The sequence below is a fragment of the Neodiprion pinetum genome, chromosome 2 (assembly GCF_021155775.2).
Source record: "Neodiprion pinetum isolate iyNeoPine1 chromosome 2, iyNeoPine1.2, whole genome shotgun sequence".
In the NCBI taxonomy this organism is placed as follows: Eukaryota; Metazoa; Arthropoda; class Insecta; order Hymenoptera; family Diprionidae; genus Neodiprion; species Neodiprion pinetum.
In genome coordinates, this window is record NC_060233.1 from 26,896,626 (window position 1) to 26,908,226 (window position 11,601).

Sequence of the window (11,601 nt, forward strand, 5' to 3'; positions counted from 1 at the left end):
TATCACCTTCGTAGATTCGCCTTAACAACTTTCCGTGCGGGCACGAATACAAGGAAATATCTGTTGCTAGCGGGGGTGAAGATCAATAAAATGTATAGAAGGATTGCACAGAGTCGAATTTTCGAAAACGAAAAAATTTGTCCCATGGGAATTTAATGTGTAGCAAGTTGAAGTATGGGAAGATCTCAATGTGGAAAGTCAAAACGAATAAGAATATAGCAAACCAAATCAGAGATTCGTTTTCATTACTTTACCTTTGCGCGTATTTTCACTTTTATACACTTCGACTGTGTATGTATTCGAATTATGTAAAATGGGTTTTCACGTTCTTGAAAATTATGTTTTTACTCTGGTGAGAAATGAAAAAACAAATATTTCTCTGAATAAATAAATTATACTACTACACTATTACAAATTAAAATTGGAATATTGTAGTTATTATTGAAAATATTGAAATAGTGAAGTGACATTCTAGCCATTACAATGTTACAAAGGTTATGCATATTATTACTGCGTAACGATCGGTATTAAACAAATTGTTCCTCATAAAATACGTATAGCTATGACGTAATACAGTTCATAATTTTGGTCTGATTATAGAATGAGGTAAGATATTGGTATTATAAAATATAATGATTTATCATTCCGTACCGGGAATACATTATTATTAAAAACGTCGGAATAAAACGATGATTTAGAACGCCGGCTTTCAAATGATAAAATTGAAACTGCTTAGTTTATAATGAAATGGTTTGAAACACCAACCTTCGAATCAAATCATTACAAATGCTAACTTTAGAAATGTAAATATTTCGATTTTAGGACGGTGGGTGAAAAGACTTCGGATTCTATACTTTCAAACTAGACAGTTTTGCATTCAAGTCTGGGAATAAAAAACTCGAAATACATTAGCTTCACACTGAAATGATTCAGAATACTGACCTTCGTTCAAAATTGTTACGAATTTTGGAATGAGAATGAAAGAACTTAGGGTCTCACAATCAGATTTTTCATAAAAAATGCAAACTCCTGGATTTAGAACGAATTGGCTGAAAATACTGCAACCTCAGAATGAAATCATCATGATTGATAATAGACTGAAAATAATACTAGATTCCGAAATGAAACGACTCAAAACGCCAACACGGATATAAGACAGCTGTTGAGCATTCCCAAGTGGAAACAAAATAATTGATCGATCAAACGAACTGAATCAAAGTTGACAGTAATTATTCGACGTCTTATTCTCGGGATAGCGTATAGTATGGAAATGCAAAAGCAAAGCTTACAATTAGAGTGAAATTGCTGAGAATTCTAGAGTCAAATAAGTCGATTTAGGATGGCAATCTCACTAAAGTGGTTTACAACACCTTCGCATGAAATCAGAATTATTAATATGCCAAGTTCAGAATGCGGTGGTGACTTGAAATTCCAGCTTTGAAATGAGATAATTTAAAACGTTTACCGTCAGATAAACCATTGTGTAAAATTTACCATAGAAAAAATGATCCCAAGTATCCTGTGATAAGAAAAGAATTTGGAAAATTGATATAATAACAAAGCCCAATTAACTGGTTCCTATTCCCTAAATTCCTTAGATCAGCGAAATGATTAGCGAATCACGCGAAGATTGCCCGACTGTGAAATCCAGTTGTAAATTTGAGGGAAAACTTATCCACGATCATTTCCACGCGAATGATTTACGGCATCGACCCGCATGCGATGTCCTCACCTACTCACCGCGCTTCATTGGGAAGTAAATATTTGTGGAAAACTCGTTGGTGGATCGGAGTAGAAATGAGGGATTTTTATTACACCCCTCGAGAACGTAATATGAGACAATCGATGACCGTCACCCTCTCCAAGCCGCCAGTCTTAATAATAAAGATGCTGACACGGTGTGTCGATGGAGTAGAAATTTCCAGCCATCTGAAGCATCCTCTCGAGGACCGTAGACTCGTTTCAATGCGGCGAGTAATCCTTGACTGCATCATCGACTCTCACCCCAAACGAATATTGGCGCTTCTATTATTGCCTGCAAAATCGGGTCTCTGTTTCGCACACATACGCAGGCAACGGATGGTTTTCGTTACCGACCGGATACGTAATTAATTGCCTGAAACTTGCCGGTTGGAACATCGATAAGTTTGTTGATCGAAAACAACTTTAGATATTGATTCTATACCGGATCGCGGTAAAATCTGGGTCACTGTTTCACAATTCCAATCATAGATATGGGTATGCGTGTGTTCCGTTACGTTGTACGTTACTTTCGTTTCTGCCTATTTTCGTCAACACAATGGCCCGATTCTCCGTCATAATTCACCTATACTTCGATTTTTCAAAGCCACGGTAAAAAGATGAAAAGAAGAATTGCAAACAGGATTGAGATCCTTGAAGTCTTGATTTACCGCGCCTTGTAACGACCGTGACACCAACCAAAATAGAAGCACAATAACCGCTGGGTATTAACGTTGTTATACACACCTCAGCCTTGGATCGTGCGTTTTTCTTCAGAATCATATTGCGTGTATTTTCACTATTTCGAAAAATTTTATACAAAAGCCAGGTTGCATCGATTTTCGAGTGGTCAAGAATTGGAACATTAACGCGATGCTTCGATAAATGATCAGTAAAATAAGTTAATCTTTCATGGATTCGGTATATTTTAGTACCATTGCACAAAGAAAATTATGAAATTCGATTCTTCGCCTACTTATATTCTGGGCCCTATAATTTTACATACAACAACAAAGTTGAAATAACCATCTGCACGGATTCATCGATGTGTTTCACCGGTAAAACTTTGAGCTTGAAAGCATTAGCGTAGTTTCCTCTCTTCTTTCGCCTGGCTAAGCTTGCTCAGCATCATTCCTGAATTTCTTTTGGAACGACAATAAAATACACTACCATACGAGACACGGAGACACGTGATTTAGTACAGACCAGACGCGGTTAGAGCAGTGAAAACAATTTTGATGTACATCCCTTGGAACTTTTCCGGCATCGTCAAGGGGTTCATCGATCCGGTTTAGCCGGAACGCGTCGACAACGACGTCATATCTGAGTCCGACACCCTCGCCCCACGTCAACGACCTCCAAATTTGTATGTGGATGAAAACTCGGTGCAGCCCCATAACGGCAATAATACAGTGTTACTGATACAAGGTAAATAGAAAGCACTCGACGTGTCATTTGCGAATGAAGGGTAATTTACCGAGCGTCAACGTATTAAACATACGTTACCGCTTGCAGAGCGAGGTGGGCGTAATGTATGGGAATACTTATACCGTTCCGACATAAATGGAGACACCTAAGAATAGACCCTTTATATTTCACCGTTTTCAACACGCTTGAATAACAATTGTCTTCCGAGTCAACTCGCAGTAAACCCTAAAAGGCACTTGTTCGCCTCCTCTGACGTAGGCTGCTAGTCACCTACTACCTAATGTCAGATCCTTCACGTGTCTAGTCCAGATCACCCAGGCTCCGAGAAAATTTACTCGATTTTTACAAACAGATAAAATGAAAATAGACTGTACAGTCTGCTTTTTACGCGCAAGAAGTTTCACGTTCAAATGTTCAGTTATCAGAATCGTGCATAATCGTAGTATCTCAATTTAGCTTTCAAGCTTTAAAGGCCGGACAAACCTCGTTTGGGTGTCAAGTTTCTTTACTCGTAATGGTCGTGGCTAAATGAAATGAAATGATGATTCAGGAATATGGAAAGCGTTACATGGGCGCGGCCTTCGTCTCGACATCTGATGAAGAAAATTATAACTAATTACGGTAGGATCTGCGACGCTCACTATCAGCTGGTTTTATTAGCGAAAAGACCCTACTGTCGGTAGTTAGGATATTGTTCGCAGTTTGTCAAACACGATTTTAAATGTATTCTTTCCCCGAAATGTGTATAACCATTTCAAAACCATGACACATTTAGTCAAGAACATTGTAACGAGCACTGTATTTTCTCGGATTGAACTATTTTGTTTTCAGTCCAACAATTAAGACATTTCATTTTCAGTACCGTGATGCGACTGAGATTTGTTCAGAGTCTCCTACTCTCGATTACCATACCGTATCTATATACCAGAGACATTTCATATACCGTCATATGGATTCGCGGATCGTGCTCATTAATCACGGTTCAAAGCCCCAGACGCGCTGTAATATGATAGAAAATAAAAGTTGTAAAGCTACCCCTCTGATTGGTGAACAACTTCTGTACAGAGCTGAGAACATCGATCGAGATTGGCTCGTTTTTATTCCCATTAATTCTTATTTCTTCGCATTGTGTCTGCAGAGGCTTGAGTGTCGCGTTGTTGGAACGAACCCGACTCCAGCTGAGCGGATGAAACGCAATCACAGAGATGTAAGCTGACGTGAAATATTCGAATGAATACGTCACATTATATACTCAATATATAGTGTCAGGAATCTCACACAGCTGTGGTAAAACGGCGGAGGCCAGCCCCCCTTGTTGGTGTATTTCCGTGGGTGAGGTGCTATTTGAGGACTGGTCAGGATATTTTTAGAGTCTGTTTTGACAAGCTTCGCGAGCCAGGCCCGCGGGAAAATACACTGATCAAGATGACTTGCGATGGTTGACAGTGTCGGAGAAGCCGTTCGCTTTGGTTCGTTAGTAGACTTCAGTGAGCGTGTAGGTACTCATCATTCTTGATAGCTGAAATAACACACGTTGCGTGCCTGTTAAGGTGCTTCGCAAACAACATCAGCCTCGATTTATTATCGATAACTATGAAATGGCCGGTGCTCAACTAGTCATCTCAGCTCATTTACACTGATATTGCTTTTGGACAGTGGTTGGGGCCCATTTAATCTTCTGTCTTTCACCGAGTCCTAGTGACATTCGATTAACTTATTTCCCAACCTCTTGTCAGGATACCAGGATTTTTCCCTGATTTATGGTGCAATAAGTGAACTCAGTTTTCATCCTTTGAAGTACGATTTCTGGTACAATAACAGAACCGCTCTAACTGTCTCGTGACAAAGACAAAACTTCAAGTGTAAGGGTCAAACTTAGATCGAATCTAAGTTCATGGACCAAATCACTTCTTCGAACAACTGGTTCTAATAAACTTGTAACCAGGTCGTAATCAGGCTATCGTTGAGAAATCCTTAAACATGGAAGCCCCGTTGTAGCCAGTCCAAGGCCCAATCTTACGAAAGCATAGACACGCCTCTTGCACAAGTGTGGTTCGAGGTTTCTGCAGGTAGGCACTTCGTGCACGTGAATATTTCTCAAATCTATATTTACTTTGGAGTGATGCTATTTATACTGACAATGTTCCAGTTGCATCAGTCGCTTGTGACGCCGAAGAAATCCCAAGACCCTTGCTCAAGCAAACGTGGGTGTTAGTTATCGCGAAGTAGGGACGAACGACAGCAACGCACGAACAAACCACTATAACCTGATGGGTTTCAGGCGACGCCAGGCGCCGTATTTCTGTTATCTGCCACTGTAATGCACGGCCATTTCTGCTGCTCGTTTTCCCTCTCTTTGATGACGTCAATGCCTCCACATGGTAAGAGAACGGACGAGTCCGTCACAAGGACCTGTTCCACAATTTTGGCCAAATTCAGATGAAACTGCGATGCAATTTATTCGAAATTTATCGGAATTTCGCGGTATTGAACAGTCAAAAAAGACCTGGGTAAATTGTCAGGCATCGTAAAATTTCGTAAAGTGTAAAATTTTGAAGAGTTGAACATAATCGATCTAACTAGATGCTTTAGTCTCGAGATAAAATAACTTTAGAATTCTTTTCTAATCAAATTGATAGATGTCTTGAATTGGGATAGCCTGTGTCGAGAATGACCAAAATATATTCGAGGAAATAACACAATTCACGACATGTATCAATTAAGAATAAATCACGAATCTAGTGATGTAAACGATTCAATATCTCAAAGATCTCAGATTAATAGAAATTTGTTCATAGATAAATAAGTACATTTCAATTCCTGCTACAGTCTGTTACTTAGGCAATATTGATTGATGATTTTTTTTTTGCGATAAAACGTATTGGCTGATCTGCAGGAAACAGCCGTCTAGATACAAATTCATGTAACCAATTTTGAGAATTTTTTGAGGTGTATGCCCTAAAGGATCAACTTAACCTATCATTAAGGAATGGAATATTCGGTTGTATGCAGTTTTGTTCGTAATTTAAGAACTAGGCAATATTCCACCGGTAAGATTTCAAAAATCAAAGAAAAAAAAAGTAGATTGAATTAAAATCTTTACCACCTGCATGAGAAGTTAGTAATACATACGAGATCAACCTGTACAAAACTGAGACGTTCTATAATTTATTACTATTTAGAAAAGTTGGAAGCTTTGCATGGGCAGAGTTTATTATTGCAGCAAATTTTCGAGAGTTTTTTTCCCCCTCAATTTTTCTGTTAAATAAACTTTTCTGACGATCTTTCTAGTCGGGAGTCTCAGATATTGCCGAGTTTATCACGATGAAAGTGGAACCCCAAGACTTTTATTTAGTCGAAGCTGGTTTAGAAAAAAATTGCTGCTTTTCAGCTACGCAACATCAGGGTACAAACGCGTAGATGCGCCGGATCCAGCCCGCAGTGATAACGTGAATTCTGAATCAATAACGTGTTACGAACTTGGAAGCAGCCTGCCTCGAAAGAATAAAAATCAGAAATTACGATCCGTTAAAACCTGCAGATATCATAATCCTCCACTTTTCTGCTACATACAACACGTCACAGGCGCAATGCTATTTTGGCGTTTGATTCGATATTGATAAATTTTCTTCCCAGCTTCGATGTCAACAAACTTCGGCCTTCTAGCCTCTAGAATCTGCAGAAAAAATATACTGAAAGAAATTTCGAGAGCGAGTACGGTCTGGAACTTTACGCTTTGGGTCGATCGGTGTACAGATACCAGGGTTCTTTCGCTGCGGTGTAAAAGCGATTCCGGGTAAAGATAGCAGCACGCTTTCAACGAGCGAAAGTACACCCATGCTGTGAAGTTCGCACGAAATTACCAACGAAAAAGATAAATTATGGATGCTTCGTTCAGCGGATCCTCGTCTTTGGGGATAAAGTGAAAAATAGTTTAATAGTTGATTACGTCCTTATAATGTTTATCTCCGCATTCCAGAGTTGTATTATGTTATTATGTTATGCACAGTATCACAGGGCACAGAAATTCTATTGAAAACTAAGGGTTGCAAGACTATAAGCCGATGTATTACGAAGCTTCTTATTTTTAGCGTTGATAAATGTGCACCTATAACATACACCCGTTACCGAGTTTCAGTCGAATACACAATTCTGCTATTCGTCGGATTTACGAGGCACCAAGAAATTGCGCAATGTTTCCCGACAGTATATTCGTGCTCGCGACTCGGTTCGTGCTTCGTAAACGCAAACGATGCGACTACAAACGTGCCGCAAGTCGTAGTGGAAAAAATAAAAACGGTAAAAAAGAGGAATTAGTAAGTAATGTAAGTTCGATGAAAATCCAGATAAAAGTCAAAATTTGTAACCTGGACGGTTTACTGTCGGGAGCGTGGCCCGTGTTTGCAGAATCCACATGTGGCCGATCGGAGTCACGTGAGCAGACTGATTGTAGACCGAAATAATCAGAGGTTTTTTAAAATATTCCTAACCTCACAACAAGTTTAATCCTGTGGTATAAGTTACGGTCGGGCATCCTTATCGTTCTCTGAATTTTTTAAAAGCAAGACAAGCGGCGCATGCAGGCTTTCAGTGCACTCCGAATGCGAAAAATTTCACCAGTAGAAACAGTTTCTACAACGCACCACTTCATTTGTTTTTCTTCCTCCTCTTTTATACATCGCATTTGTTTATTTTTTCTTATTTTCATCACGCTCTCCCTCGCTTTAGCGAGAGTTAAACACCCAGCCGGCTGATCCTCGGATGCAAAATTACCATCTATTTTCGGGTCGGCTGTTACCGGTGATTTGCGAGATCGCTGCATTTGGCTGTGACGCACGTGGTTTCGTTTCGTTTCGTTTAGTTTAGTTTAGTTAAGTTTAGTCACCCGACCACCGTGCATGCAGGCTTCCCAACTTGGCGGGTGGGATGATCGGGACAATGCGAATAAGCGAAGAACGAGCTTCACGCCAATTTTCACCTGAAACAACATCGTTCATATCCGCCGACGTTCTCGTACTGTTTTGTTTTCTAGCACGAAATAAACTAGCGAGGCAACTTTTATTTCGACACTTGAGGACATCGCCGTCTGCAGACATTCAACTCTGCTGAATCAAGGGTAAATATTATTGTCGGTCAACGTATACTGCCTCCACCGAATTCAACATGGCGGCACGACAAGTAAAGTTTACCGAGCATTTTATCGTACCAAATTTATTTTTCGATCCTTCAACCACGAAATAGCATTTATTTGGAGCAGGAGTGGGACTTGGGAGCCCATTTTCATAGGTTGAGAGATGAACGCGCAGCGAAATAGGGTTATAAATAAAAATAGGACAGGTTAGTAAATTTCCGTGTCTCACCTCGCATTTTCAAACATCATTTTCGCTGCTTACACAGCTAATGTTTTTCGCTCGTTTGAAACACTCTAAACATACGGTTTGCGCTCATCAAATTCTCGCAAAAATATATTTCACTCTCGCCTGTAACTGAACAATCCTTTGTCGAAACACCTCGCGATATCGGCGCCATTTTTCTGCTCGAAAATTTAATTACCGACGCTTATGTTACAGAGAAACTAGACATGTCATGGAACTGTAAGTTTCAAAACGATTTCGCTCTAAACTGATGGGAATACAGTTAACGGGCCGGTCGTTCCTTCAATCTGTCCGAAAATATCTCATGAAAGGATATAATGAAAATGATGGGTCGACCGTAACCTGGGCGGGATTCCATGCGGCTTTGACGGTCTGGTTCAAGCGAATTATATCAATTGACGGTGGTACCTAGACTGTATTTATGTAGAGGTAAGGTGGGTTTTGCTTGAGTTAAAGATTAATGTTTCACATGCTTATACAGCGGTCTCCAGCTGCGGGATGCCCTGTGATCTAAAAATACTAAATCAATACCGGGGCCTGAATAAATTGATCTAAGCACGTAGTTAGATACGTGAGTAGGTGTTTGGAGCATCAGAATTTGGATTCTCCCGGCTCACTAAAAAGCAATTAGTATTTCTACTTTTCAAATAATACTAAATACAAATATTAGAATTGAAGGATTTTCCATACAGGCACGTAGTCCTACGGAGATGAATTATGTACTCTGACTCGACGAGCTTTGTTATATACTTTTGAGGTATAGATTTAACACGTTTTGAAAAATATGTTTTATGCCCTATTCTCATGATTTACAAGATATTGAGGTACTAATTACGTAATCGTTCGGTTTGAAATTACCGAAGAAATTGCGATTCATTAGTTCAATTTCATGATCAGGAGCCCAAAATCTTTCAAATACGAAACTGTGAAACCGAGTTAGTCACGTTCTTCATTTTTCATTTACTCTTTTCCAAGCGCCGGTTTATAATCTAGAAATTAGATCTTTCATTCGAAATCAGTGACCTCGGAAATCTACCGAAACCAAGTTTCAATAAAATCAATAGTTTTTTTTTGGATGTAAAAGTCTTTTGACCTCAGGAAAGAATTTTCTTCCTTTGCGCAAAGTGCGTAATGGTGTCGAAAACTTTCTACAGGGACTGGTGAACAATTCCAAACTTTGCTAGGAGTGCTAGGATCCATTATCAGTGTATGCTCATAACGCGACATTTTGGGTCACAAATTCTACAAGCCATGCGAATTTTTGGTCAAGACCATTCGAATAGAAAGTGACGTGCTCTTCCCAGTTTGAGCCGGCCAGCCCATGAAACGGTACCGAATCGAACTTTTTTTAAACCTGTTGGTCAAATAACTCAAAATCTGTATAACATATGAAATCTATAATCTGATCACTTTTAAGTTGAGAAAAGTTGCGTCGATTGACATGAATATAATTTAAATCCTGACATGCATCCGATAATGGTCCGAGGTGATTTTCTAGACCTTGAAGCATCGAGATCCCGTGAAAACTCAACTATCTATTGTCGGAGTGATTCTAGTAACTTTCCGTATTCTTTTGTCCTTTAAAAATAAAGGACTAGAAAGTTGAAATACCGCTTGAATGACCGTAATCATGTTCCACACGTAAGTACGACAACTTGTCCCAGTCTTTTCTACGCTGGTTTCCTATGTTGAAAAATCGTCAAAAAGCTCTGAACACGTTTGACCAGACGTTTGTATTATTCGGTCTTCAGCCGCAGCGGCACTGTAATGACTACATACATAATATGTATACAGTCAGAAGATTCCGCTTTGTTCACGATATTTGTTTGTACCTCGGGTGTTTTCACACTCACACAATCTATAGCCTGCGGCTAGAATTCTACATGAAATAGACATTCTTTTTCGAGTCAATCAACGTCTCGACGGTGATCTGAGCTCACACACAAAACTGGCTGTAAATTAATGTTTATTCAAGCAGGATTAAAACTTTAACGATGCGGAACCATCCAAAGTTCATCTGAACCGGGTTAAATTTTAAAGAATCTAAATCGACTTCCTTTCATTTTATCCACGAACATTCGCGATGGATTCGGAAATAATTTCATGTAATTTCATAATGTTCGTCACACATGGGACATTCTAGACCATTTTCACCAGTTGGACATGGCCCTCGTTTTTTTTTTTTTTTTTTAATACACCGTAGGGCGTCACAAATAAAACGCAAATCGCAAGGATCGGCATTTGTTTTAAATGAGCTTTTCTATAATTCTAGAATTTAAAATCATGTGAAACAAAACGACTACCACACATAACTGATTTCACTTGAATAGGTATACACAGTAAATTCTTTGTGAAAAACAAAAATGTTTAGCAAAGCAAAGACGAGCAAACCAAGTCAATAACCTTCCTTTCACGTACTTGTGAAGACATAATATTTCGACAAAAATCCTTCGAGCACATCACGTTAGTTCTGAACCAGTTCATAATTACAGAACAGCGTTCCAAGTACAAATATTGCTTGCGAATTTCGTGTAGAGGATATTTTTTCAGGACTCCACAAAAAAAAATCTATTAAATTTTCTCGAAAATGTATTTGACACTTGTACGCACGAAAACAAAGCACGATTCAGAGAAATCAATTGTGCATGCGACACATTACAGTACCGTGATCTATTGTAGGGGCGGATGAAACCACGTCGTAGAAATTCATAAAAGAATAACGGTTTCTGGTTTAGTTTGACTTTCGTAAACAGCATTGTAAAGACGTGGGGGAAAATCTTACGCAGCTTTGAATAGAAGCTCTTGACATTGATGAGGTTAGTGTTCAGAATTTAGGCTACGATTAGGTGGTTTTAAGTCGTCAATATTTCAAACATAGCAAGAATAACTCTCGGTGATTTCGTTAACGCGGCGAGTCCGTTTCTCGTCTCGCTGCAACGGCCGGTTTTCTTTCTCTTTCTTCGTAACACCAAGTACTTTATGCTATGCAATGCATCGCGCAAGAGCAGAGTCCAATTCCTGCTTAATTGCTTCTCAAGCTTGTTCAAAAGCCGTGAAG